This window comes from Malaclemys terrapin, chromosome 5, assembly GCF_027887155.1.
Source record: "Malaclemys terrapin pileata isolate rMalTer1 chromosome 5, rMalTer1.hap1, whole genome shotgun sequence".
NCBI classification, from domain to species: Eukaryota; Metazoa; Chordata; order Testudines; family Emydidae; genus Malaclemys; species Malaclemys terrapin.
In genome coordinates this window covers 82827322-82842593 of record NC_071509.1, presented here as the reverse complement: position 1 = coordinate 82842593, position 15272 = coordinate 82827322, and positions in this window count along the sequence as shown.

The following is a 15272-nucleotide window of genomic DNA, read 5'->3' as shown; positions in this document are numbered from 1 at the left end:
GAGGCAGAAAGTCCTGCTGCATGGGCTGGCAGTCCACAAACCCAAAAGCTAAGTGTTCCCTCAAGCAGGGGTAAGGAAAATTCCTATATTTGGGATTTGTTTTGAGCACATTTTAAGTCTTTCCCCTGGGTGTATGTGCTTAAATGAGACATTCTCGCTTCTCGGCCTACTGGCTAAGAGAGGTGAAAACATTATCTAGTATCCCATTAATTAATTACTGTTTTGTAAAGAATTTTGAGATGTTGGGATGGAAGATACTAGTGGAAAGAACAGGCTTGATTTGGCAAACCTTTCTACATGTTAGTAAAGGCTTTCAGGATCAAACCCGTAACCTGCAGTTGTTAAAATCTCCCTCACTCAACTCATGAGTTTGTTATACCCCTGGAGCATAAGGAATTATTCATGGGGTTTCTTCCTGCGCTGTAGTTTTTGCTTCTTGCTTCTGATTTTTGTTTAGACAAGGGTTGTGATTTGGGGCCCAAATGTAAGTAGAAGCTATAGCGTAAGGCCTGCAATATGATTTGGGCGAGTAAGTGCTACTCAGATAAGAACGGGTTGCAGATCTGGCTTACATTCAGGCAGGGGAAACTGACAAATAATCGCTACAGCAAAAAGACACTGAGTCAAATCTCTCTGGCGGAGTTCCGTTTCTCTTTACACAACTTGGAAATTTTTAATAAAGTGGGATTAATAACAGCGAAATTACAGTGAATTGATACAAACCCCTAAGAACCAATATCTTCCTCCATATTCGTACAACTTCCCCATGTTATGATCCGCCCCTCAAATGACCCCCCGAACATACTAAAACAGCACCCCCTCCATGCTACACAACCCCCACCCCCAGCTGATACAAACCCTGCTCCCAATAACACACCTTCCCCTCTGCTCCACCCCCATGTATGCAACGTCCTCCCGGCGCCACAATCAACAACGCCGTTGAAAAACCTGGCTCTAAGCTGTCTCAATTGACTTCTATGGGGGCGGGCTCGGGGTCCAGCCCTCTAGCCCCCACCCCGCATCACCTTCGCGGAGGGGGCGCGGCTGCTGCAGCGCCGCCGTTATCTGTTCGTGCCGGGCCTGGAGCCCCCGGAGCTGCGCCGTGGCTAGGGCCATGGCCCTGCTCTCCCCGGCGCTCTAGTGCGGAGCAGCTGCGCCGGCGGCTCCCAGCGGCAGCATCCCCGCGGCGGAGCGGCCGGGCGGGCTGGGTGCCAGGCAGGGGGCTGGGTGCAAGCGCTGATTAGGAGCCCGGTGGCACCGGGAGAGGGGCTCTGGCAGCTGTGGGAGGGCAGGGCTGACTCACGGGAAGTGGCAGCCGCGTTGGGGGGCCCATTTTCAGAAATGGCTGGAAGGCCTTGAGCCTCCCTTGGTCGAGCCCCCTCTTAGCTTGAATCAGGGCCTAAATTTGGCCTTGATCGCCCCTGTTTGCGGGGCCAGGAGAGGTCCCCATAGCGTGCAGGCGGGTAACAGATAACCTAGCAGCACAACCTGCATGCACAAGCTGGGTAACTGATGGCGCGTATTGCAGTGTGGCCTGCATATGCACATTTGGGTAAAGGCCCTTTCATGATGTAGTTTGACTACAAATGTCGTCTTTGGCATGGGAAGGCCAGTTTAGTGCATGCACACAGGTATGTGCTGTAACATTGGTGGGTGCAAATATATGCTTTAACTGAAAAATGACCTATTGGAGAAGGTTATCATCTCTCCTCCACTCCCAGTTTGTTTGTGTGTGTGTGTGTGTTTGTTTGTTGTGGTTATGTTTTTAGGGTAGCAAAATAGTTATACAAGAGACAAACGCACTGTATTTTAAAATAAACTTGTGTTGGTGTTGCTACTGTTAGCTTTTCATTCGTCATTAACATGTGCATAATATTTGGAGTGGAGGATTTTTCCAGTAACTTAGTGTTCTGAATGAGAGAGAACGTAGCTGACGTAATTATGTTTTATTAGACCAACTTCTGTTGGTGAGAGAAACAAGCTTTCCAGTTACGCAGTGCTCTGCCTTGTCCCCAGTCAGTTTGCTGTTTCTTCAGTAGTATTGGTGACTTTTTTTAAGTACTGGTGTTTTACTTTTATTGACCACTGGATGCACTTCTCCAGTACAAATATCACACTGGCCGTTCAACACAATGTCCCATATCAGACAGGGGGACTGCAGAATTTACCACTAAATAAAGTAGAAATGTACAAGGCAAAAACTATATTTTGCCCTAACCATTTCCTCTTTTATCACTTTTTAAACAAATGGGGGGGGGAAATGACAGGGGTGTGGACTGGGTAACAAGCTGAATGGCTGAACTGACATCCCATCTGGTACAGTAATAAATATGTTCAGTAATAATCTGCACATATTCTTGTCCAAGGATCTCAAAGCACTTGATGAATAATTAACTGGGGCAGGGACTATCTTTTTGCTCTGTTTTTGTACAGTGCCATAGCTGATGGCAGCCCCGTGGCTTATGTCCCACTGAAAATGATGGGAAATAGGCATCTTCTTTATGGGCAACTTTACTTCCACCAGCAAGGTCTTGGGGAACCAGGGCCGGCTCCAGGCACCAGCTGAGCAAGCTGGTGCTTGGGGCGGCAGATTGTTTGAGGCGGCATTCTGCCCAATCCTAGGGCGGCACGGCTGCTTTTTTTTTTTCTGTAAGGGGCGGCGGCACGGAGAACCAGAGCGCCCTGCAGGACAGTCCTCTTCCTTCCCTCCCCGTCGACTGGAGCGGAGCCATCACGGCAGGAGGCGGTGCAGCGGGAGAGGCCGCGTGGCAACGCCCCTGCTGTAGCCCTGGCTGCCCCCTTCTCTCTCTCTCCCGCCCACTCCCTCCCCCCACCCCCCCCCCAGCCGGTCCCCCTGCACCCGTGCTCCGGCTGCGCCCCGCAGGTTTTCTTTTTTTTTTTTTGCTTGGGGCGGCCAAAAAGCCAGAGCCGGCCCTGTAGGGAACTAGTGTCTGTCTGATCTGAGGCAATATAACCTCACCCTGTGGTATTGGGTATTGGGAGATGGGGCGCCATTTTGAATAAGACCAAAAGTTTGTGAAAATGCTGCATACAGGTAGGAGATCATGAGAATCTGAGAATGCCCCATATCAACTATGGATGGAGTGAAGAAGATAGGATAGATGGAGCAGGGGATGGGAAATGTGGAGCAATAACTCATGGGAAGTGGTCATTAGAATAAGAGGTCGTGGGAGCCTGGTGATGCGGGAATCGGGTGGAATGAGAGCCAAAAGGAGGAACGCAGCAGGGAAGCACTGGGAAATGAATGGAAAGGTGCGGTAGCACTGGGGATGTGGGTTCAACTGGAAGAGTAGCACCGAAGATAGGAGTGTGTGCCTTTGGTGGAGCTGCAGTATAGAGTAGTAGATAAGTTTGTGAGTGGGGCAGGGTTCACTGAGGCTGAGCTGTGTATCTCTGTTTAGCTTAGTGTTTTAGATAGCGCTTATCAATTTAGTATATATGGCCTCACTCCTGCTCAGATTTACACATGTGTAATTTTACTCATGTGAATAAACCCACGGGTTGGCATTAGAATGGCATGTCCGAGTCAAAGGTTAATAATAGATACAAGTAATTTACAAAATAAACTAAGTGTATAGAGCTCGTGAAAGGGGCTGAGCTAAAATCTAGAAGCTGAAGTCCTCTAATTTACCCATGTAAAGGTCTGTGAACCATCTAAATCCCATTTAAGGCCCCAGTCCAGTAAAACATTTAAATATGTGCTTAACTTCATCCCTATGCAACAAAGCACTTAAGCACATGCTTGAATGCCATTGAAATCAATGGGATTTAAAGTCATGCTCAAAATTAAACATGCTTAAGTGCTTTGCTGAATTGGGGTCTGTATCCGTAGGTGCATAAAACTGACCTTCTGCATAGAGGTGAATTTCAACCCTAGAAATAGGTCCAACACAGCAGCAATAGTGTGAGCTTCCCTTACAATGAGCTGCCAAGGTATTTTACCTTTAGCCTGAAGGGATCACATTCCATCTTAATGTTTGTTTAATTTTTCACCTTTGCGCTGAGACTGCCCACAAGTCTCTGCATTTTCAGAGTTACATGGGGATTTATCCAGCCAAATCCCATTAGAATCTATAGGAATTGGGCGAATAAATACACTGCAAGTCTTTGTAAGCATAGGGCAAGGTTGCCAGTTATTGCTGCTTGTGGTGATGATTTTTGTGGTATAGACACATGTGTCCACTGGGAACTGAACTAAGCCCACAAAGTTATTTCACATATCTGTATATTTTCTATGTTTACATGCAGATAACTTCAAAGAACTGTGGGTTGATGACTTCTAGTCTAGCGTGTTAGCAGTCCATCTACTCTCCATCTTTTGTTGTTTCCTTTCACAGTCTCAGTAACAAAAAATAGTGGTGTAAATAGAAATTCCAACAATGAAGTCTGTTGTTGAGCTTGTAATGCTCACTTGAAAGGAAGCTGTCTGGAGTGTGAATGGAGCAGCCGCTGCCTAGCAGTAACAGGGAAATAGATGACTTGGCACTGGAGGGTAGCAACCAGCAGGGTGCATATGCCTAGTGTAGTGACAAATAATGGTTAATCTGGCCAGTTGGAGGACTAAATGAGAGTACATTGTTTAACCCTGTAACCGTAACTAAATTGTAACCTGAAAAGAGTTTATAATCTGGCTGCTACCCCATATCAGAGGCTTAATAACTAAATAGCTGATTTGAGGTTCAGATTTAAAGCTGCAATTTGATTTATTACTTGGTAGTATTATCTTATGCAGATTAATTGTTTTGCAGATTATCGAATATATTGGTTAAATTGTTGTTTGGATTCCTTTGTGATGCTGTGAACTCAATTTTCACAAGATTGGTGTCCTGTGATCGCCATTATAATCATAGGATTGTCTAATACTTGTGAGTTAGAAGAGATAAGAGTTAATGTTAACTTGATAGCTCTATTACTTTTATAGAATCTTATTCCAATAATGTGTTTATATGTAGCAAATTCAGTAAACGTTGTGTTCGTATCTTTATCCAAATTGAAATTCAATAATTGGCATATTCATATCTCAATTTCATGATTTCTAACTTTTTAGAACTAATTAATGGGCTAGCACAATGCAAACAATGCAAGCAACAATTTTTGTTCTTTTTTTTAATATGGTACCTTATTCCATGATAACCACGTGTGTATATATGTATCTTCCTACTGTATTTTCCACTCCATGCATCTGATGAAGTGTGGACTGCATCCTCAGCAAGTTTGCAGATGACACTAAACTGGGAGGAGTGGTAGATACGCTGGAGGGTAGGGATAGGATACAGAGGGACCTAGACAAATTAGAGGATTGGGCCAAAAGAAACCTGATGAGGTTCAACAAGGACAAATGCAGAGTCCTGCACTTAGGATGGAAGAATCCCATGCACTGCTACAGACTAGGGACCGAATGGCTAGGTAGCAGTTCTGCAGAGAAGGACCTAGGGGTCACAATGGACGAGAAGCTGAATATGAGTCAACAGTGTGCTCTTGTTGCCAAGAAGGCTAACGGCATTTTGGGCTGTATAAGTAGGGGCATTGCCAGCAGATCGAGGAACGTGATCGTTCCCCTTTATTCGACATTGGAGAGGCCTCATCTAGAATACTGTGTCCAGTTTTGGGCCCCACACTACAAGAAGGATGTGGAAAAATTAGTGCCTTTTGCTTTATTTAATCTTTATCTTTAATTATTTAATCAAATAGTTGCATCAATAATATCTTACAGTGGTAACTTCAGTAGTTCAGTAATATGTTACATGAAATCATTTTTATGCATCTATTGTAAATGTTTGCCTGCTAATTTCATGGAATGCTTACTGGTTGTATTATGGGATAGGGCAAGCAGGAGAGGCCAACTTGACCTACTTGCGACATTAATTATTTTATATACCGTACCTCTCTTATGACATTTCCAAATTAAATAATCCTAGTGTTCAAAGGTCAGATATTTGAAGGTGCTCAGTTTTGGTCTACCTTTGCTCCCATTGAAGTCAATGGAGTTTTACTGCTGATTTCAATGAGAGAAAATTTAGGTCAGCAGTGAGCACTTGAATATCCCACACTAAATCTCTACTGACATGGAAAGCTTCCCGCACCTTAGCAAAGACTCCAGTAAATGGTGGTGTCTTTTTCTTGATGTTTTCTGATTCTCCAATGTCCATCATGGAACAAGGTGTCAAAAACTGAATGCAGCAGTTCTAGCTCTTCTAGATTGCAATTCTCAGGAAAAAGGGACGAGAGAAAGAGACATGCAGGCAGTTAGGATTTCCAGCTCAAATATCGTCAGCAGGGGATCCAGCCAAGAGGACTGTAATACTGAGATTTATATTTTTTCATGTATTTTAAAATGTGTTACAAGCCTCTCTGAGCTACCTATATGGGACCCTGCCTTTGGATCCCACATACTTTCTAAACTGACTGGGTCTGAGCTGGGTCCAGACACTGTCTCTATATCTGGCCATTCAGACATACTCCTGGGATACAGACATCAATGCTGGTACCCCTTCTTGGGAGGTAAGGCCCTACAGCCCAGCTATCCTAAGCACCAAAACCAGCGCTGACCCTCCAAGACTCTCCAGTAGCTCACACATAACCTCTCCAGACGTTCATCCTTGTGAGTTCTCTGGTTTATCATTTAACTCTTCAAGGACTATGTGGCAGTTAAAGCAAGGGGGACACAAATGTTATGAAGAATTTCTAAACCACACCCACTTTACTTATAGACAAAGCACAAGAGTTACAGGTGTATGGAAAACTGTCTAATACTTGAACACAAGACCCTGGCTCAGTTTCCTTATCTGTCATTAGAGCCCTTTGGGTCTTAGTCTGTATCCTTCAAACAAGTTCAGAATCCTTCTACACCTTCTCTTTTCTTGCTCAGTCTTATCATCTGGTTCTGGTCCAGTCTGGTCACTTCTTGCTAGAGAGAATCTCCCTTTTAACAGCAGATTCTAATACCTTTGTCTCTATCTGTCCTTCCACTGAGATTTGTCTATTCTCCAGTCCTCTGTGTTTGTTATAGTGGATCAGAGTCATCAACAAATCAATAGCCTTTGACTGGTAATCTCCATTGTCCTGCTAGGGCCCTGGCTCTGTCCTACGCTGGTTGTGCCTGCCTTGGACTTGGACAAAACAATAACAAGTCTGGACACCTGTATTTTTGGCTACATATCAAGTGACTAGGCTATCTACAACTATTGTCTGCCTTCCTGCAGATGGATAACCCTCCAGCACTAGGTTAATTCTGTGCCCCTATATAGCAGACATTGTGATAGGAATCATCTAGACCAAAGGTTCTCAAATTGTGGTCCGCAGATGACCAGTGGTCTGCAAGCTCCATTCAGGTGGTCCGTGGATAGTTCCCTCTAAGGCAGTGATTCCCAAACTGGGGTTCATGTTTGTGAAATGTTACAGGAGGGTCTTGGGGGGGGGGGGGGGGGGCGGGGGAATTCCGTAATGGCAGACAGAGCTGTCCCTAGGACCCTGGGCAGCACGGGGCCAACAGCCAGGAGACCCTGGACTTCCAAGAGCTAAGCAGATCAGATATGCTTGCTTTATCACACTGAGGAGATCTAAACTTCAAGACTCCTTATAAGAAATGGAAAGGGAGGTGGATATGTTTTGCTGTTTTTAAAATTAAATAGGCAGCTAGTACTGTTTTTAAAATTATTATGACAAACAAGTTTAAGCTTTGTTGTAATGTGTGTTGTTTGCCTGGACTGCTCAAGACCTGAATGCTTGTGTAGGAGGAACTCTTTGAGTTCACGTCTTAAATACCTTCCTGCTGTTTCACATCTGATACTCCTTGATGAAACATAGGAGCCTTGTCTTATAACAGGCTTAATCAGAGTGATACAAGCTACGAAAGTGAGATCTTGGAAAAGTGTTGCCATTTTCATCATGTAATAAACATATTGTAATGATAAATAATAATTAATAATAAATTGTGTGTAATAAGCATGTCATAAAAACAAATGTTATTTCCAAGATCACTGCTTTTATAATTTATACTCAGGCAAAGGAGAAAATCCCTGGAAATATTCATTTGTAGAAGGGGGTTCGCAAGACTTGACATTTTATTGAAAGGGGTTCACAGGTTGTTAAAGTTTGGGAACCACTGCTCTAAGGTGCGCGCCTGGGCAGCCACACACGAGAGAATGAAGGGCCACCCACCTAATTAGTGAATCTGTGCAGGCGCGGCTCCACTAATTAGGTGCCAGGACCCTGGAGAAGATGCACATGTAAGGTGAGGTGGTGGCCTTGGGGGGGGGGATAGGAGGTAGGTGGGAGGGGGCAGTGGGGTGAGAAGAGGGGGTGGGGGGAATTTGGGATGTGCAGGGGTGCGGCAGCCAGAGAAAGATGTGACTTTCCCCAGCTCCAGGGCTGCGGCTGCCGGGGAGGGATGGCCCTCCTTCCCAGATTCAGCTTTGTGGCTGCTGTGGCGAGGGAGATACCCCCCTTCTTCTCAGCCCCAGCTCAGGGGCTGCTACTGTGGGGGGGGAGAGGGAGAGACCCCCCTCCTTTGCAGCCCCAGCTCAGGGGCTGCCGCGGTGGGGGAGAGTGGGCACATCCATTGTATTAGAAAAGTAAGACTACTGATATTAAAATATGAGTTGTGCTTTTATTTTTAGAACAAAAAAATTTATTAAGGGTTTTTTTTATATAGTGCTTTTATCCAAAGCGCTTTACAATAGTTAGCTAACGGTACAAACAACAATTGGAAAGATCATTAAGTGGTCTGCCGAGACCCTCAGCAATTTTCAAGTGGTCCATGGAAAAAAAAAAGTTTGAGAACCACTAATCTAGACAGAGGTACATATAATAATTAATAATGCAGATATTTCCCATGCTCCTCACAATAAGAATTTTATTTAAGTAGAAAAACAGTTTCCTCTTCACCTTGCACCTTCTATTGTGAAACCCAGTGCTTCTTGGGGTTTTTCCATCCCTCCTTCTTTCTATCTGCCAACTAACTACCACAGTTAAAAATGTTAATGATCAACATATCACTGTATAATTTCTGCCACATTTTATTGTGGAGACTGAAACTAAATATTTCTTATGATTGCTTTCATTCGCTTAAGTGTTGGGACAAAAAAAATTGTGGAAGTCTGAAAGATTTCTGGAAGCTCAATTCAATAGCTAGGGTTGACTTTAATGGGAGATTTTCTTGCACAAGTGTAATTAAATTGGGTCCATAATGTTATGAGCTGGGTGAAATCTTGTTATGGGTTGAGTTAAAACCCTACTGAGATTATGCTTAAGCATAAACTCTCACCTAAAACAAGGTGTGTGTGAAACTGCCCAGAAACTTTTGTCTGAGTATTGTTTTGGGAGGGGTTTTTAGTATGGGAAGAGGATAACACAGAAACTGAGAACAGACAAAATCAGAGAGAGAAGTACAGGCAAGAAAGCCAAGCAGTAGCCTGTGAGCACAGTATAGGCCTGGAAAAAGCTAGCAAGAAACCTTTTGGGTCTGGTGTTGGCTTAAAAGGCTTGGGGACGGTAAGCTAAGAAATTGCTCCTTGTGTTCTTGGTTCCGCCCGCATTCAGAGACATTTTTATTGTGGAGACTGAAACTAAATATTTCTTACGACTGCTTTCATTCGCCTAAGTGTTGAGAGACAAAAAATTGTGGAAGCCTGAAAGACACAGCATTTCGTACATTCCTTGTAACAAACAAAGAAAAACCACAACCAAGATTGCATCAAAGAAAATACCAGACTCTCTCAATTTCCTCTACCAGCTGGAACATGCTCAGGGCCCTGAACTTTGACTAGCTGGTCGGGTTGAAAATGCACAATAATAATTTAAAAATTATCCAAGTTGCCTGACAAGTGTCCACAAAAAAGATCTACACAGGACAGCTTATTTTGCATCTCACACAGACTACTGCATGTGTGAAACTTTGAGATGATTAGCAAATGACCTAAAAAAAATCAAGTCTTTGACACAGATTCTGTTATCCAACTTGAGTAATACCTTTAGGATAACATTTTCAAAATGTTCTAATTGAATTAGGAGCCTAAGTCCTATTTTCAAAAGTGATTTAGATGACTAGGTTCAGATTTTTAAGAGTATTTAGGCACCTAAAGATGCAGATAGGTGCCTTGTGGGATTTTGAAAATCCCACAGATGCCTAATTCCCAATGATAAAGTCAGGTGTTTTTAAAAATCCCAAGTGCCTATCTGCATGTTTAGCCACCTAAATATCTTTAGAAAAACCTGACCCTTCGGCTTTGCAACATTGGGTAGAGCAGTGTCTAAATACCTTTTAAAACTTTGAACCCAGGTCTTTTAAAAGTGAGACTTAGGCTCCCATGCAGGGGTGGTTCCAGGCACCAGCACAGCAAGCGCGTGCCTAGGGCAGCAAGCCGTGGGGGTGGCTTGCTGGTCGCTGTGAGGGTGCAGTCAGGCAGCCTCCAGTGGCATGCCTGCGGGAAGTCGTGCGGGAGGTCCCACAGTTCCTGCGGCAATTCGACGACGGGTACGCTGAAGCCGTGGGACCGGTCAGATCACCCGCAGAAATGCCGCCGAAGCTGCGTGACCACAGACCATCCGCAGGCACGCCGCTGAAGGCCGCCTGACTGCCGTGCTTGGAGCGGCAAAAAGCATAGACCCGCCCCTGCTCTTATGTCATATACCTGTTCTTGAAAATTTCCCCCTTACTTTAAAAAGCTCCATTGAATTCACTGGGATAATTGCAAGGTAAAGGATAACTCAAAGTGAGCTAAGGTATTGGAAACTGACCCTACATTAGGATATTCAGTATGTGAAGGGAACAGACATGCTGAGTAAGGCTGCCAAGTTTTATCAAAATTGTGCTCTTCCATTAAAAAAAAATCCCTGGCTTTTAAATAATCTTTTATCTTCATGCTTTGTCTGAATGTCTAGTTCCTCTAGATCATGAAGATCTACAAATCAAAACTTTTTTTTCTACCATCTCATCTTGAGCAATATGTTTTAAACAAGTTTTATCTTAAATAGAGAAACACAGTTTGTCAGGACTAACTTCATTAAATAAATTCTCTTTTGTGCCTTAAAGTAAATTGAAGTGATTGCTAGTTCTGTTAACATGGTATGTGTGCCTTGTGATGCAAGGTCTACATCCAACAGAGCACCTACATAACCATATAGCCAAATGTGGTTTATCCTCACATATGGTTCAAAATTCACATAACAAAAAAGCCTTTTAGATAATGTTAAGTATCTGAAGCAAACTCACAAAAGCAAGGAAATTGTCAGTGAAGGATTAATCTTCTCCTACCTGAGTATAACAGGTGTTGGAGAACATTAAAGTGGCACCCCATAGTGGCTCAGTATGGGAGGTTTAATGCTTAACTACGAGTTTTCTGACTCTTGTGTTTTGACTTCAGAATTTAACCCCTACATAGCCAAAGAATTGTGTTGGATTTCAGTTATGTTGTTTCCACCTTACCCTCATTCTGCATTAATGAACCATAGTCTGTGTATATATTGCTGTGTGCATGTTGCTTCCATTGACTACAATCAGAACATACTGCAGTGTTTTTTTGCATCAAAATGTGGGTTGTACATGACCCCAAAAAGATTAATGTTGTTTTGTGATACCTGAATCATCTCAGTTTTTAAAAAGTGTGGTTAATACAGTAAGGTTTTTGGATGTGCAGTTGTGCATTATAACTTTTTTTATATGTACAATAATTGTTTTTTAGAGTTTATTGTACCAGGAGCTTCTCGTCTTCCAGCTTTTTTGTTTGTATTAATAAGTTTGTCTAGTGGTTAGAATTGTTTGTCTAATTGCTCAGAGCTTCCTCCAGGCTCTGTGACAGACTTGCTTTTTGACCTTAATCATGTAGTTAACTACTCTGTGCCTTGGTTAGTCAGTCTGTAAACTGGGGTTAATGGTAAAATGTGGCCAAAGTCACTTTTGAAAATGGGACTTAGGCTCCTGGGCCTAGATCCACAAAGGAAACCGAGGCCTGGCCTACACTAGGGGGAAGGGAGGGGATTGATCTAAGTTATGCAACTTCAGCTACGTGCAGGGCCGGCTTTAGCAAGAGCGGGGCCCGATTCCTGGGGGCGGGGCTTGCCGCAAGCTCCGCCCCCAGGAATCTGGCCGTGTTCCGTCCGGAGCTCCAGCCAGGGTCGCGGGGCTTGGGTCCGGCCCGGAGCCGAGCTGTGGGGGCCGGAGCCGAGCCGCGCCGCGGGGGCCGGGCCGGGCCAGAGCTGAGCCGCGCCGCGGGGGCCGGGCCAGGCCAGAGCCAAGCCGGGTCAGAGCCGCTGAGGCCGGGGGTGCTCGGCCGGGGGGCCAGGCCTGGCCGCGGAGGCCGGGCCGAGCCGCGCTGCGCCGCGGGGGCTGGGCCGGAGCCGAGCTGCGGGGGCCGGGCCAGGCCAAGCCGCGCCGGCCTGGCCGGAGCCGAGCCACGCTGCGGGGGCCTGGCCGGAGCCGAGCCACGGGGGCCGGGCCGGAGCCGAGCCGGGTCAGAGCCGCTGAGGCCGGGGGTGCTCGGCCGGGGTCGGGCCAGCGCACTCCGACAGAACCGGGGCCAGAGTGAGCTGCTTGGCCGGGGCTGGACTTGGCCGCGCCGCGCCTCCCCAGAGCCCTTCTCGCGCCCCCCGCCACCCCAGCTTACCTGGTGCTGCCTGCCTGCCCCTGCTTCTTTTCAGACTTCCCGCAAACCTCTGATTCGTGGGAAGCAGGGGAAGGGGAGGAGCAGGGGGCGGAGTGTTCAGGAGAGGAGAGGAGGGAGAAGTGAGCTGGGGGCGGGATGGAGAGCTGCAGCACAGGGCCCTCTTAGCGCGGGGCCCGATTCAGCCAATTCGGCTGAATCAGCCTAAAGCCAGCCCTGCCGCCTACCCCCCCCCCCGCACGCAACTCCCCTGAGCGTCCCTGCCTGCCCTGAGCAGTGGGTGGCTGCCCCCTGCAGCTCTACGCTGCACTCCCTTGCTGCCTGCTGCTGCAGCTGGCTAGACCTCCTGAGCAGCAGCCGGGGGGATTTGGGTGAATGTCGTGCTGGGGGAGGGGCAGAGAGGTACCCCCAGGGCCGGTGCAACCATTTAGGCAAACTAGGCGGCTGCCTAGGGCACCTAGTGGTTGGGGGTGCCTAAAAGGCCGCTCAGGCGAGGAGGTGGAGTGGAGGTGAGCTGGTGAATAGCATAGCTGAAGTCAATGTATTTAGATCGACTTACCGTGGTGTCTTCACTGAGGTGAGTTGACTGCTGCCGCTCCCCCATCGACTCTGTCTGTGCCTCTCGTGGCAGTGGAGTACAGGAGTTGACGGGAGAGCACTCGGGGATCGATCGCTGCCCACCGATCCGGTGGGTAGTGTAGACATACCCTTAGTCTCAGTGTTGCAATGCCTAATATTTTGGCACCCTGCTTCCTAGTGGAAGTTAGGCGCTGAGGCTCCCTATACAATGCATGAGGAGAGTTAGAAGCCTAAGAATGGGATCCACAAACACAAGCATGCTGAGCCAGGAGCCGCCTATGCTAGCCAATAGGTAATGCCAAGGAGGGATGTTTGGCCTAAGTCATGACCTCAAAGACACTTAGGGTACGTCTGTACTTACCTCCGGGTTCGGCGGTAAGCAATCAAACTTCTGGGATCGATTTATCGTGTCTTGTGTAGACACGATAAATCGATCCCGGAAGTGCTCGCAGTCGACACCAGTACTCCTGCTCCGCGAGAGGAGTACGTGGAGTCGACGGGGGAGCCTGCCTGCCGCATGTGGACCCGCGGTAAGTACCTTGTAGTTCGAACTAAGATACTTCGACTTCAGCTACGTAGCTGAAGTTGCGTATCTTAGTTCGAACTGGGGGGTTAGTGTGGACCAGCCCTTAACTCTGGACTGGAAGTAGGTGTCTCCCTCTGCTTGATATTCACAGCCATGAACCCCCCCCCCCCAACCCCTGGAGTGCCTAGCCCTTTCCCCTAACTGAGGAGTAGGTGCTGCTCTTTTACCCAGTAGTTAGAGCACTAAGCCAGGATGCAGGAGACCGGGGTTCAGTTCCTCCCTGCCAGATGTGGAGCAGGGATTTGTACCCAGGTCTCCCATTTCCCAGGAGAGTACCCTGGCTACTGCACTGGTCTCAGGTGAGTATCAGTTTCTCCTGCTGAAGCTGTTCCACTAGTTATTGGAACAGGGACTTGAAGTTAGATACCCCCCATCGTAGATAAGTGCCGCTGGCCTGTGGCATCATTCTCACTCTTCCTTTGGCAGAATATGATCCTTCAGCTCTAAGAACAAAAGCCTCTACCACTTGAACTAGGGGAGAACTCCTGTTGCTCTGTTAGCAATAGGTCTCTTATCCTTTCTGTGGCGTTGCCAGTAGAGGGCAATATCACTCATGCACACAAAGCTAGTATAGTCAATGTGATGCTACCAGGTGGCAGAAACAAGCAACAGGAATGAGGGCTTGCCATACTGTTTGCTTCTACTCTATAAGAATGCAGAAAGGAATTGTGCTGCCATGCCTGGAGGCCTCAGTGGGACAACAAACAGCTCCTTCCATGCCCCAGAACTTTCAAGCAAGGTGTGGCCTCGCTGCCATCCTCTTCCCCCAGAAATTAAAGAGAAATGAGCAGGATGGCTGAAGGTTTGCAGTGTGGGGCTTTAGGGTGACTGGATGCAGCATGGACTTGGTGGGTCAGAAAGGAGTGCAACAGTGGGGCTGACGGAGGTATAAAACGAAGCGTGTGAGGGATGTTACACTGTAATTGTCTGTATGTTGCAGAGGATGCATGGTGGTTGTGCAGGATGGGGTCCAATATGTACGTGTGTGTGTGTGTGTATAGCTCTCCTCTTCCGCCCCCACAGAAAATTAAATTAAAACATTCCCTTTGCCATTTTTTGTCTTGTTTGCAGAGTTGATATTGTGGTGTTAGTCCCAGGATATTAGAGAGACAAGGTGGGTGAGGTAATATATTTTATTGGACCAACTTCTGTTGGTGAGAGAGACAAGCTTACACAGTGCTCATCTTCAGGTCTTGGGCAATGGTTTTTCATCCCCCCCCCCCTTGAGCTATTCATTATATATGTGGATTGGGGGGGGGGTAGTTCTGTGGTTTTTGCTGGGGGTGGAGAGGAATTTCATATTAGATTGGTTATACAAATAGGTGAGGAATGGTAGCCAACCATTGTATTTTGTTGAGAGCCAATTTTTTTTTTTTTTCATGTGATGTTGCAATAAACCTTTCTGTTGTTTATTCCACTACTGAGGGCCCCCTTGGGTCAATTTTTTCCATTGCTAAAGGATTACAAGTTTGTCACACAGCCAAGCT